The sequence below is a fragment of the Rissa tridactyla genome, chromosome 1, assembly GCF_028500815.1.
Source record: "Rissa tridactyla isolate bRisTri1 chromosome 1, bRisTri1.patW.cur.20221130, whole genome shotgun sequence".
Taxonomy (NCBI): Eukaryota; Metazoa; Chordata; class Aves; order Charadriiformes; family Laridae; genus Rissa; species Rissa tridactyla.
This window is the reverse complement of record NC_071466.1, coordinates 75819985-75831200: the sequence shown is the minus strand read 5'-3', so window position 1 is coordinate 75831200 and position 11216 is coordinate 75819985. Positions and strand designations below refer to the sequence as shown.

The 11216-nt window shown below is 40.3% G+C and overlaps 1 long non-coding RNA gene across 1 annotated transcript; it reads left to right on the top strand.

The window, feature by feature from the left end:
* Positions 1–2703: 2703 nt before the first annotated feature.
* On the top strand, positions 2704–4213 carry LOC128900601 (uncharacterized). The gene is made up of 3 exons (XR_008463341.1): positions 2704–2820; positions 3175–3389; positions 3700–4213. It is a non-coding gene; the product is annotated as an uncharacterized LOC128900601 (long non-coding RNA).
* Positions 4214–11216: the final 7003 nt, after the last annotated feature.

The window sequence follows — 11216 nt, the reverse complement described above, 5'->3', positions numbered from 1 at the left end:
ATAAAGCAAAAATCACATCCAGCCTCTTATACATAAATAAATTGCTGGATTATGCCAGCTGTTTTTTTTTCTTTTTGGACTTTTCCCTGCTTTTTTTTCCCTTTATCCAAATAAAAGTGGTGAATACCCAACATTAGTTCTGAACTGGTTTTGTGAAAAGGTCAATTTTGACTTTATAAATCAAACCTGTAGCCAAATTACTATGATGTTCACTCCTTCTCATTTTCTGGATTATTGAAGTAATCTTCAGCATATTATTACTTTAAATGTTCTGCTCATGTTATAGACCAGGGAAAAAATTGTTATTATAAGGAAAAATCCTTTCCTACCAAGGCAAACTGTCTGTGATGTGGGAAGAGGTGCTGTGTTATGCTTGTTCTGTGAACGAATCACTTGGCAAGACGGGTTCTCTGTGAGCTTGCTTTGGCAAAGCTGTAGGCAGGCGCCTGTCTTCTTGCTGATAACCAGACAGATTAAAAGGTTGTTACCCTCAGCATCCCCCACTCCTCTTCACCCCTCCCACTAGAAAGAACGTACAAAATTTTAGATGTCCCCCATATTTGTTATACAGGCACTTCCCCCTAATATGATCCTGTCAGAGTGCTGCGCATCTGCCGTTCTCCCCTCCCTGCCCCTCTTAGAGCACTGTTCAGGCGCCTGAACTATCCTGGATCATTTTGCCTGCGGTGGGCCATCCCAAGAGCAGCAACTTCATAAGTTCTGAACAGTTCATTTTTCAGTTATTTGCATTGCTCACAAACTTTGCAGCTTTGCTGGTACTTCTGGTCAGCCAACAGCTAAGGAACCTCCTTAATGGGGTGAGTCACTCTGGGTGAATCAGCTCTGCATCACTCAAAAGCATTAAAGTATGTTTTACCTCACTCCAGCTGGGGACTGAGCTCAAGGAACTGCCAGAACCCATGTACAGAAGGACACCATGAGGTGTGCCTATGTTTTTCCTCCTTAGTTAGCCCTCAGGCTTCATTATCTCAGAGAGATCCTAGGTGCAACAGGCTATTTGCTCGTGTGGGTGATGAGCCATAGCCCATCTCAAATGAGAGGACACCTTACCTCAGTGTTCACAGGAGACCAGGAAATCTAAAAGGATTTCTTATTTTCCGAGACCTTATTTTCTGAGATCGAGGGGAAAAAAAAAAAGGCTTTGCACTCTCTGTGGTGCAGTCTAGGCATCAGACATAGACAAGCTGGTAGTAGGCTGACTTTACCAAGCCAATCTGAGATTCTGGGACACTGAAATCAACCCTAATATAAAGGATATGTATATTTCTCAGCTGGTCCAATAGAGATTCCTTTCAGTGAATCTTAGATCCAGTGTAGACACCCGAGCTAACACCCTGTGGACTCCTTGACAGGCAATGAATGCTTTTAGAGCAAAAGTTGTTTTGGCAAAGAGAAGCACTTAATTTAGGATGAGGTGAAGTGAACTACAGAAACATTTCCATAGACAACAAAGGGGGAATAGAGTCATTCACTGATGTGTAGTGTCTGTATTGCATCAAATTAATACCGTCTTTGTGTTTAACTTACAGTAAGCCTTGTTCTAATTTAGCTGAATATTAAAATACAGTAGGTGCATCAGCTATTCTATTTTAGCAACACACTGTACAACAAGAACATTTTTAATGTAGAAAAATTTTCACAGCAGTGACTTTTTATTAAGTGTTGTCTTAATATCCCCAGTCCACTCTTTTTTTTTTTTTTGAAATTTGAAATGAAACAAGAAATGCTGCCTCCTCTGTTTTTAATAAAGGATAGTGCTACGTTAGAAACCTCTGAAAGGTTTATTTTGTTATAGACATCTGAAGCTCTGTTAGACAGAGTTTGAAATGAACCCACTCTTAGAAGTTTGCTTGGATATTAAAAATCTCCAAAATTTGAGTGGCTTCCTAGCTTCTGTGCCAAGGATTATGTGGTGCTTGATTTTTGAATTTAGCTCTTTCCTAGCAATTACTGTTTTAACTGGAGTGTAAAATTAGGCATCTGCAAAATTTGTATCTATTGATTACAGCACTGAAGAGAAAAAGGGAGAGAAGAAGAAACCTTCATCTGTAAAGATGATATAAACATGTGACATGTTGATGAAATAATATTTATAGCACAGAAGCCCCAAATAATCTAATTATTTCTACTCATGTTTCATGTTTAGGGTGGGATGCACAGGAAGAATTTTAAACAGAAGATATCTCTGATATGTACTAGGAATATCTTTAACCTTCACTGAAGCTAAAAGCATATGAGATTGATCTTTTCGATGTACAGAAAAACACTATGGATATGCTACCAATGTCATTCAAGTCACAAAGTTAAAGATTTTCCTCATCATTTAATCTATGGTGTTTTTTGGCATTTTTTTTTTGGTGAGTATCCAAACATTTTCTAATATATACACACTTTTTTCACTTTTAATTGGGGAAATTGGAACATTTTACAGGAAAAAAAAAAAACCACTTGTAAAAGATTATATTTACAGAAAAGTTATTCTGTGACCTACAACTTCCCTTTTTTTAACCACTCCATGTAACAAAATGCACTCATCTCCTAAATAAGTGTTCCCATGATCCCCCAAAACAAAGGAAACATCCTATCCTTCCATCCTTTTTGTGAACTTGTGTTCTCATGAAAACTTTCTTATTGTATTTTGTGTGCTGCATGTCAGATGGCAGCTGTACCAATAGATTTGCTCTGAAAGAGAAAACCTCGACAAGAAAGATTTGGGAATCAAGAGTTTGGTGAACTCTAAGTGAATCAACATTTTGTCTGCTTCCTTATACCAGCAGGAGCTGGAAAAAGGCTTCCCAGGTTAGCAAAGGTTGTCACGTATTGTGTTTGTAACTCTATGTTTTCTTTTACTTTGGATCAGCTTGGATTTCCAGTTCATGCATATTTTTCTGATGTATACGCTAGCATTCTGTTATTCCATGAGAAATTGGCTGAATGTCTTGGGAAGCCTGGGATGGTTTCCAATAGTTGTTTATAATTAGGAGCATCTCAAGTGGCGGTGGTTTTTCACATCAGTGGAAAATAGGAAAAATATTTACTTTTAGTACTTATTTAATCATTTGCTCTGCTAAATTGTGGATCTGGGTATGTTCTTTTTCATTCTGTTTATTGCGCATTGCTCTTTTTTTTCTGTATTTTTCTCTGCTGCACAAGGATGATGCAGAATTTCCTGAAAGAGGTTGCCACACGCTAGCTTGAAAATGTCTGTCATAAAACTAATTTAAATGTTCTGTTTGGGATTCCGTGGGCTGTGGATCAGCCCTGGAGAAACTGGTCATCTACTTGGAGGAGCTGATTACTTCTACAGCCCCATCGATGCTTTACCTGCTTCGCTGATTCACAGAAGATGCTAGATTAACCAGAGCAAGGTATTCATAGTCCTCTGTAGGAATCTCAATTGTCATGTTAGTAGCTTTTGCACCTGTATTTTAAACCTGCAGAAGAAACTGATACCTCCCTGCAAACTAGCAGGATCCTGGGGGATACCATGTGAAATAACTGTAAAGTTTTGGTGTTTAGCCTCCTGCTTCACAGTTCTCCAGTAAGGCCAAAGCTAAATTTTACCATACTTCCTTGACAAGGACAAGTGAGGTTGCAGACAGACAGTCCTCTGTTTTGGTCAAGGTATGACCTCCTCTAACTCCTCAATCTAACAATGTCCCCTCTGCTTTCTTGTAGGAGATCAGGAACCAGAAAGCTTCTTGTCTTCACTGAAGCCAACTGCAGAAAGCAGAGACATTTGTTGACAGGTTGCGTACGTACATATACCGCATGTGCATTGACTCTTTTTATTCCACCTTCCAGAATAATTTATAGAGGCAGAAAGCTTGTGAAGGACTTTTCCAGACCTTCCCAAAGACCACATCCAGTCTTGATCCTGTGAGTGCTGAACCGTTCTGTAAACCTGGTGGGGAGCCCCTGGCAACGCATTTTGGTATGCAGACCAGATTTGGAAGCAAGTCTGTGTAGGTCCATGGAAGGTTGATTCGCTAAATGTCCTCTTCCATACAGAGCAGTCAATTACGTGGTCCCTGTCCCAGTCACCTAGGGACTGGTCCCACACAGCCTTCACATGTCTCACAGGGGGAGCACTGAGGAAATGTTCTGATGACAGAGTTAACATCCAAACAGGACTCTAGGATAAGGCTATTTCTTGACAGTCAGTCAGACGATGCCCCTGTAGCTAAGAATATGAAGGAGCAATTCTCATCGATATCCATGTTAGGACTTAATGGTCTGGATGGGTGGGCATCTACATGGGTAAAAAGCTGTTTGGGTTATCAATGGTTAACGGGTCATGCCCTGCGTGGATGCCTGTGACGAGAACTGCAGAGATCTGTCCTGTGACCTGTCCTTTTTAATGTCTTTATCAATGACTTGTCAGAAGTGGCAGACTGCATTCTAACCAAGTTTCCAGATGACAACAAGTTGGGGGAACAGTTGATATGCTAAAGGGTAGGTCTGCCATCCTGAGGGACCCAGGCTGGTTGGAGCAATGAGCCAATAGAAACCTCATAAAATTCAACAAGGACAAATGCAAAGACCACATTTAGATACTGTGTCCAGTTTGGGGTCCCCAAAATAGGAAAGACATGGACAAATTAGAGGAAGCTTAGAGGGAGGCCCCAAAGGTGATGAGGCTGGAGTGCTTGCCCCATGAAGAGAGGATGGGGGATCCTGTTCAGCCTGGAGAAGGTATGTTTTGGGGTACACCTAACAGCTCCCCCAGTATCTACAAGGGGACATCAAGGAGATAGAGCCAGGCTTCTCACAGTGGTTCATGGCAGGAGGGCAACAATGGGCACAGGCTGAAAGAAGAGCGGGGAAATGTTTTTCCAAGAGTACAGTCAGGCAGTGGGGTAGGTTGCCCAGAGAGGCTGAGCGGTGTCCATCCTTGTAATTTTTCAAGACCCGGTTGTGCAAAGCCCTGAGCAACCTGGTTTGATCTCATCACTGACTGTGCTTTGGGCAGGATTTTAAACTAGCTGACATCCCAAGATCCCTTGCAACCTGAGTTTTCCTAGCAGTCCTATGATATTCTTTCTAGATTTCTTTTTAACCAAGATTTCTTAGGCTGCAGCCTTTCCAGATCTTTTAGTAGTGAAACAGTTTGGATTCAGGTTGTTTCTATCATTCTTGTGTCTCCTGTCATTGGATGAGGAAGACAATGTGACAGTCAAATCACCTGACTGTTAGGATGTACAGCATAGATCTCTACATCTGGGCTACTTCTCTAGACTTCCACTGTAACTGATAGAGAGAAAAAGGCATTTTAGGGATGACACTAATCTCGTCTGAAGGCAGATGTCTAAAATAGGTTGTCTGGATCACACATAAGAATGTTTTTCCCCACTGGCTATATCGGAAGTTTAGATGAATAGCTCAGCTGTAGCTGCCTGTAATATAGTTGCCCACAGAGTTAAATGAGTTCATTCTTATCCGAAATGCCTGCAATTACCCACCACCCTTTCTCTCTTCTCTTTACACTGAAAGCTGTATAACAGACTGAAACCAACTAGCTTCTGAGATCCTTTGCCTTTGCAGGTGGTGGCATGTGAAGCCCTGTGGGAATAATTCAAGGGTAACATGAATCTGCAGGCAAAAATGGCTTTGCCCATTATATAGAAACCATAAATGGCAGACAGAGCTTCAGAAACCATTTAATCTTGACAACACAAATGACAGTTCTCTCATATCTGTCATCATAGCATGAATCAGGTGGAAATAGTCTTCCCTTTCCCCTATTTTATATTTAGTAGATGACAGCTCATTTTTCAAGGCTTAATTCTTCTAGGAGTGGGGGAAAGCAAAAGAAATACTAGGAAACAGGCATTGCAATTAATTATGTACCTTAATCCTGGTAGCTGAATGATTATCCCAAATCACTCCTTCTGCTCACAGGAGGATCAGGAGCTCTTAGCTGATCATGCCTCACGTTCCTATTTATTAGGTCTGTATACGTTTACTCTGAGCACTTTGGGTTTATGAAAGAATCATACGCCAGGGAGCTTCACTGTAGTTGCAAAATTTCAGGAGGGGAAGAGGAACACAATTTTATGACTGAGGCTTGAGTGATCTCTCAAATCTCCTATACAGAGCTACACAAACAAGGCTGCTGGATACCTAGGTCATGGGAAATTAATCACGCTATCTCCAACTGACAGTTCCAGTGATTAGTGTGCAGAGACCTTTCATATCTCAAAGCACCAGCACATTAATCTGATCAATTTAGGCAAGTGACATCAGTTATATACAGTCATATTATAGCAGAAGCCTCAACTTTGCAATGATAGGACTGTGTTAATCTACTGCCTAAGTACAGCAATGGCTTAAAAGAAAACTCATTTTGACTTTGCTAAAAAAACATGCAAGTTCCATTTCTAGTTAGAAGCTTTTCATAAATAGATTCAATCCTGTAAGTCAGAGCAAAACATCTAATACTCTTGGTTGTGTTCCCATTAAGTCAATGGCAAAAACACAATTTTTCTCTTTATGTTCCTTTCAGCAAATAATTTATGACTCATGAATTTACTTCTTATTACCTGACATTTTTCTGTCATTTCTTTCCCTCTCCCTGCTGTGTGATTTTCTGTGAATGGTTTGTGGCAGATAATGAAGCCATAGTGTTTGAAAACAGATTAATTTTGGCCAAAGCTGTGTTGAATTTTTCTTCTTTCTAATTGAATGCACATGTGACAGTCAGTATGATGTGTACCTGAGAGAAAAGATCGTGGAAGATGTCACCAGGTAAGCAGTGACTATGGAACAGGTGGAAGTTTAGAGATTGTAAGGAGGATCATGGAGAATTTTTGCAATTTAAAACTTTTTCTTTTCTTGGTCTAAGCCATGTCAAGGAAGGAAAATAGCCTAATATCAAGGTTTCTGTCTCAATATTGGTAGAACTTAAGTGTAATTTTTCATCACATTCAATCAGATAATTGTACATGAACATAATAAAAATAGGAGGTATAATTCTTGATTAGGAAGACTTTTGTCATTGATTTAAATGAAATTAGGGTGTCACATGAGGTCTTTAAAACTTGCTAAGTGCCATCAAGGGGGTGCACATGCAGCACAAATAGGACGTAAAAATGTCCTATGGGTTTGAATTCCTTGTGCATCTGTGTGTATGTGTGTGCAATTAAGTGTGATGAGTCTTGTAAATGTCATTTATTTCTGCACGCAGTTCTGTGCAGGTAGAAATGGATTCTGAAAGACTATTTGAAACTGTGGTTTATAAAGTTAAGATTGTGGAGCACTGAACAGAGCTGGTTTTGACACTTCAAATGAAAGAAAAAAACTTTCATTAATTTGTAGAACTGAATTAAAAGAATGACGTTGGCAGCTGAAAGGTAATTAAGCCTAAAGAGCAAAATATGTAAAAGGCAGTTATTGTGTCAGGTTCCCAAGGCTGCACAAAACCGGGATGTGCGTGCAGTTCCCTAAACTGCAAACTTCAAAAGAAATAATTGGCCTTGTGATTACAATGGCAAGTGTCTGAGAAAGACACTTAACACTTCTGTTTAGACTGAAGGATACTGAAAAGCTCTCTCAGAAATTGCTTCTATCTACTCAGACAAGATGGCATGGATTTGGTGGCTTGAAAATATCTGAAAGGGAAAGAAAGAGAAAAGCTCATTTTTGGGGGAAGTTGCTGTTAGCAGAAAGTTGCTTCATGCTAGAATAGAGGTCCTTCCTTCTACATAGTATCTTCTTAACACAGGGGTATATTAAGGGAGAACATTTGAGATCAAAACAGGCAAAAAAGGTACCTTTTTCATATTTCATGATACCCATTTACAAAGTGCTGAGGAACTCCCTTCCTCAGAGCAGGGTGTTCTAAAATTTAGGTGGATTCAAATATCAGCCTGAGAAACTCTGGGTAAAAGTGTCCATTGTGATTAGTTCTGCTTCAGGATCTTGCTAAGCAAGAAATAACTGGGGATGGTGAGACTATTTTTGGAATATGTCTATTCTGTTCTTAAAAACTAAAAAAATAAATTGTTATTTCCTTATATTCTTCACTATGTGCTTGATACTGGGCTAGATGGACTCCATGCAGCTCTTCCCATGGTATGTTTGTATGTGCTCTGTATGGTTCTCCTTTCTTCTTAGGTGGAAAAGACGGACTGTTCTAGATTTTGATGTATCCTATGGATGGTCATGATATATCTGAAGTAGGATGCCCTCCATAGGTTTCCCAGCAGATTTGTTTGAGTTTCATAGGAATTCCTACAGAAAAAAATTGGGCTCCGAGTCGCATGATTTTATCCAGAAGATAATGACAGCTGCTGTAGTTCAAAATCATGATCGCAAACTATTTGTTTAGTACACAGAGAAAGAAAGGTCTTCACTTTCTGTTGACCTATGTAAAAGCTGGTGTTTATCACTAAGTAGTATTTCTCTGCTCTGTATAAACAGAGCTGTTGATCTTCTGGGGGACAGATCAGCACTGTGGTAGATCACTGGATTAGATGGGAGCTTTAACAATTTGTCCTGCCATTACAACAGTCACTCCAGAATAATGAAATAATTGTCTCTGCTTGCACCCAGGTTCAGACTGCTGGAAGTAACAATAAAGTTGTTGTACTGAAGTAAAAATTGCCTTTCATTCAAATTTGAGATCAAGTTAAACCAAGAATTTTCTTCAGCAAAAAGATCTCTAGTCCTCAGTTTTCATCCCTTCTCTTTTTAAAAGAAGTCCCCAGTGTATTTCTCTCGTAGAACAATGCATCCCTCAAAGGTTTTGTCTGATCTCTAGTTCTGCCAATAGCAGATACCTCTGCAGACATCAGCCATGTCACATAAAATACTAGTCTGCGCTTTATAACACAGGGATAAGCATTGTTCCCTATAAGCTAGAGAAAATTAGATTCATCATGGTCAGGTGGAAGCATCAAGGATCATAGAAATTCTTGTGCTTTGACCCTACAGATTGTCTTCTTCTGAACTATTTCCTCTAATGTTCATTCCCCTTGTAGCTGATGAAGAGGAACAGGCACTTTGTTATCTAGAATAGTAGCATTATTAAGCTACCATTTTTGATAACTATTCAGGATGAGGTCTTTGTTGTTGGTTTTTTTTTTTCTTTTTCTTTGACTGTAGAAGAAGCTGGGGGTCACTAGGTCCCATATAGATGCTTTAATGTGGTCAGATGAATCCTACCTTGTGAGTCTAGTTCTCTCCTGAGAAATTATTTCTGCCTTCCTTTCCACCTGTGACCCAACAAGCAGAACTGCCTAGCTGGACTGTGAAAGCCAGACGGCTTTATGAAGCAATGCAATACAATGATCCAAAAGCTTTGTCTTTTCACCATTCCAAAACAAAGCCATGCCAGTAGAGGAACAACCAAGTCCTTATATGGATGAGCATTATGCCCATTTTGGCAGCTGTAATTCCAACAGTCTTTTTTCTACCAAAACCTGCAGCAGTAGCTGTGAAAATTTGTTCGGATGTTGAAGTCAATGGTATCTGTATCTGTATCTTTTCTGTCAAGGTAAGCAATACTTTTTAATTAACAGTTGCGTGTGTTCTTTTTTGTACTTTCCCCCTAGTAATAATGATTCATTTTTCAAACAAAATTTGTATTTTCAGATAATCAAACTATGCTGTTATCATGTGATTGCAGTACTGTATGTGCACAGAAAAATACAGTAATTATTAGAATTCTCCCTTTCAGGGTGAATAGAAAGATTAATATGGATAGGAAATCCATTAATTTGTTAATTTAAATAAACCCTCCCCATAGTCTCCTGATTAATTTAGTCCATAATGCTCTGGCCCTCCTGGAGTCAGAAATAAAGGATCAGTGGGTTCTTGGGGTACAAGTGACTTCCATGCCTTTAATTTTGTTATTTTGCAAAATCAGTTTATTGAAATGTAGTGTCTATAAAATATAAAAGTCCATTCAGCACAAGCAGTGCAGGGCTCCCTCCTCCTACCCCGTGCCCACCTCACTATGCAGGACATTTAGAAGCTGTTGGACGTTTCCAAATCCTGCTGTACACATTGACAGCTACCCATGCTGATAGATAAGAAGAAATGAAATTGCCTCTGGATAAACACTTATTTCGTGGAAGGTGGAAAGAATAGATTTAATTAGTGTTGTGGGCTTAAAGGACCCATCATTCTACCTGGAACAGAGGCTCTTTGAACATCATCCCCCTAGAAACCACGGCACTCTCAACTCCACAGCACCCTCTGAAAGGTCCCAGGGTGCACCCCTGTTTTTTCCTGATCTTTTTTATCACTAATCCTGCCAGCAGCATGGCAAAGGGCAGGTTCAACATCCTTTTCAAAACAGACCATTGCTACTCTAAAATTAACTGCTGAAGCTGCCTCTGCCAAGTGAAAGGAGTTGAAAGACTGAGGGGGGCAGGATGAGATGGAGTTGAGGCTTTGATCTTCTTTATGCACTCACATCAATTGCATGTGGACTGAGAGCACCATAATAACTGCACTGACATATCCTGCTTGCCTACTGCAGAATGCCAGGACACTTTGTGGAGTCTGCCTTTTCTGAGAGCAGGTCTGCCCAAGCAGTCCCCTGAAAGTCTGAATCAGAGCAGTACGCTAGGAGAGAAACATCTACACCAACATCCCTGTCTCCATCCATGTGAAGACACACACTGCTCAAGACACCCCCAGTACTGTGTAGAGCCACTGGCAAATATACGCTTCTTTACAGCATCAGAGAAAGTAAATGATGCTGTTGCCTGCAGTGCATTTATTCCTCTTCAATTCTTCCCACCAGCCTATGAAGCCCCACCACGGGCCTCTGCTTTATGCTATTAAAACCTCAGTATTTACCCCACCACAGTACGTGCTGCTCACAAATTCCATTTACTACAAGATGTTTCTGTCGTAACTTTAGACAACAGATGACTTTCAGAGGTAGAGTGAGTAATAATTTGTGCATTTGGGCTTTCGGAACTCCTCACCTAGTTCTTATTAGCTAGCTTCCTCTGTGTCCTCCCAAGCAAATGATATTTTCTCCATCTGGGGACCTCGGTTACCGCTCCTGCTGCACTTGGACTGACTCCTCCTGAGTTCCTAAACTTGTTCACCTAAACATGAGAAGGAACTTCTTTACTTTGAGGGTGGCAGAGCACTGGAACAGGCTGCCCACAGAGGTGGTGGAGTCTCAACTCTGGAGACATCCAAAACCTGGACGCATTCCTGTGCAACCTGCTGTA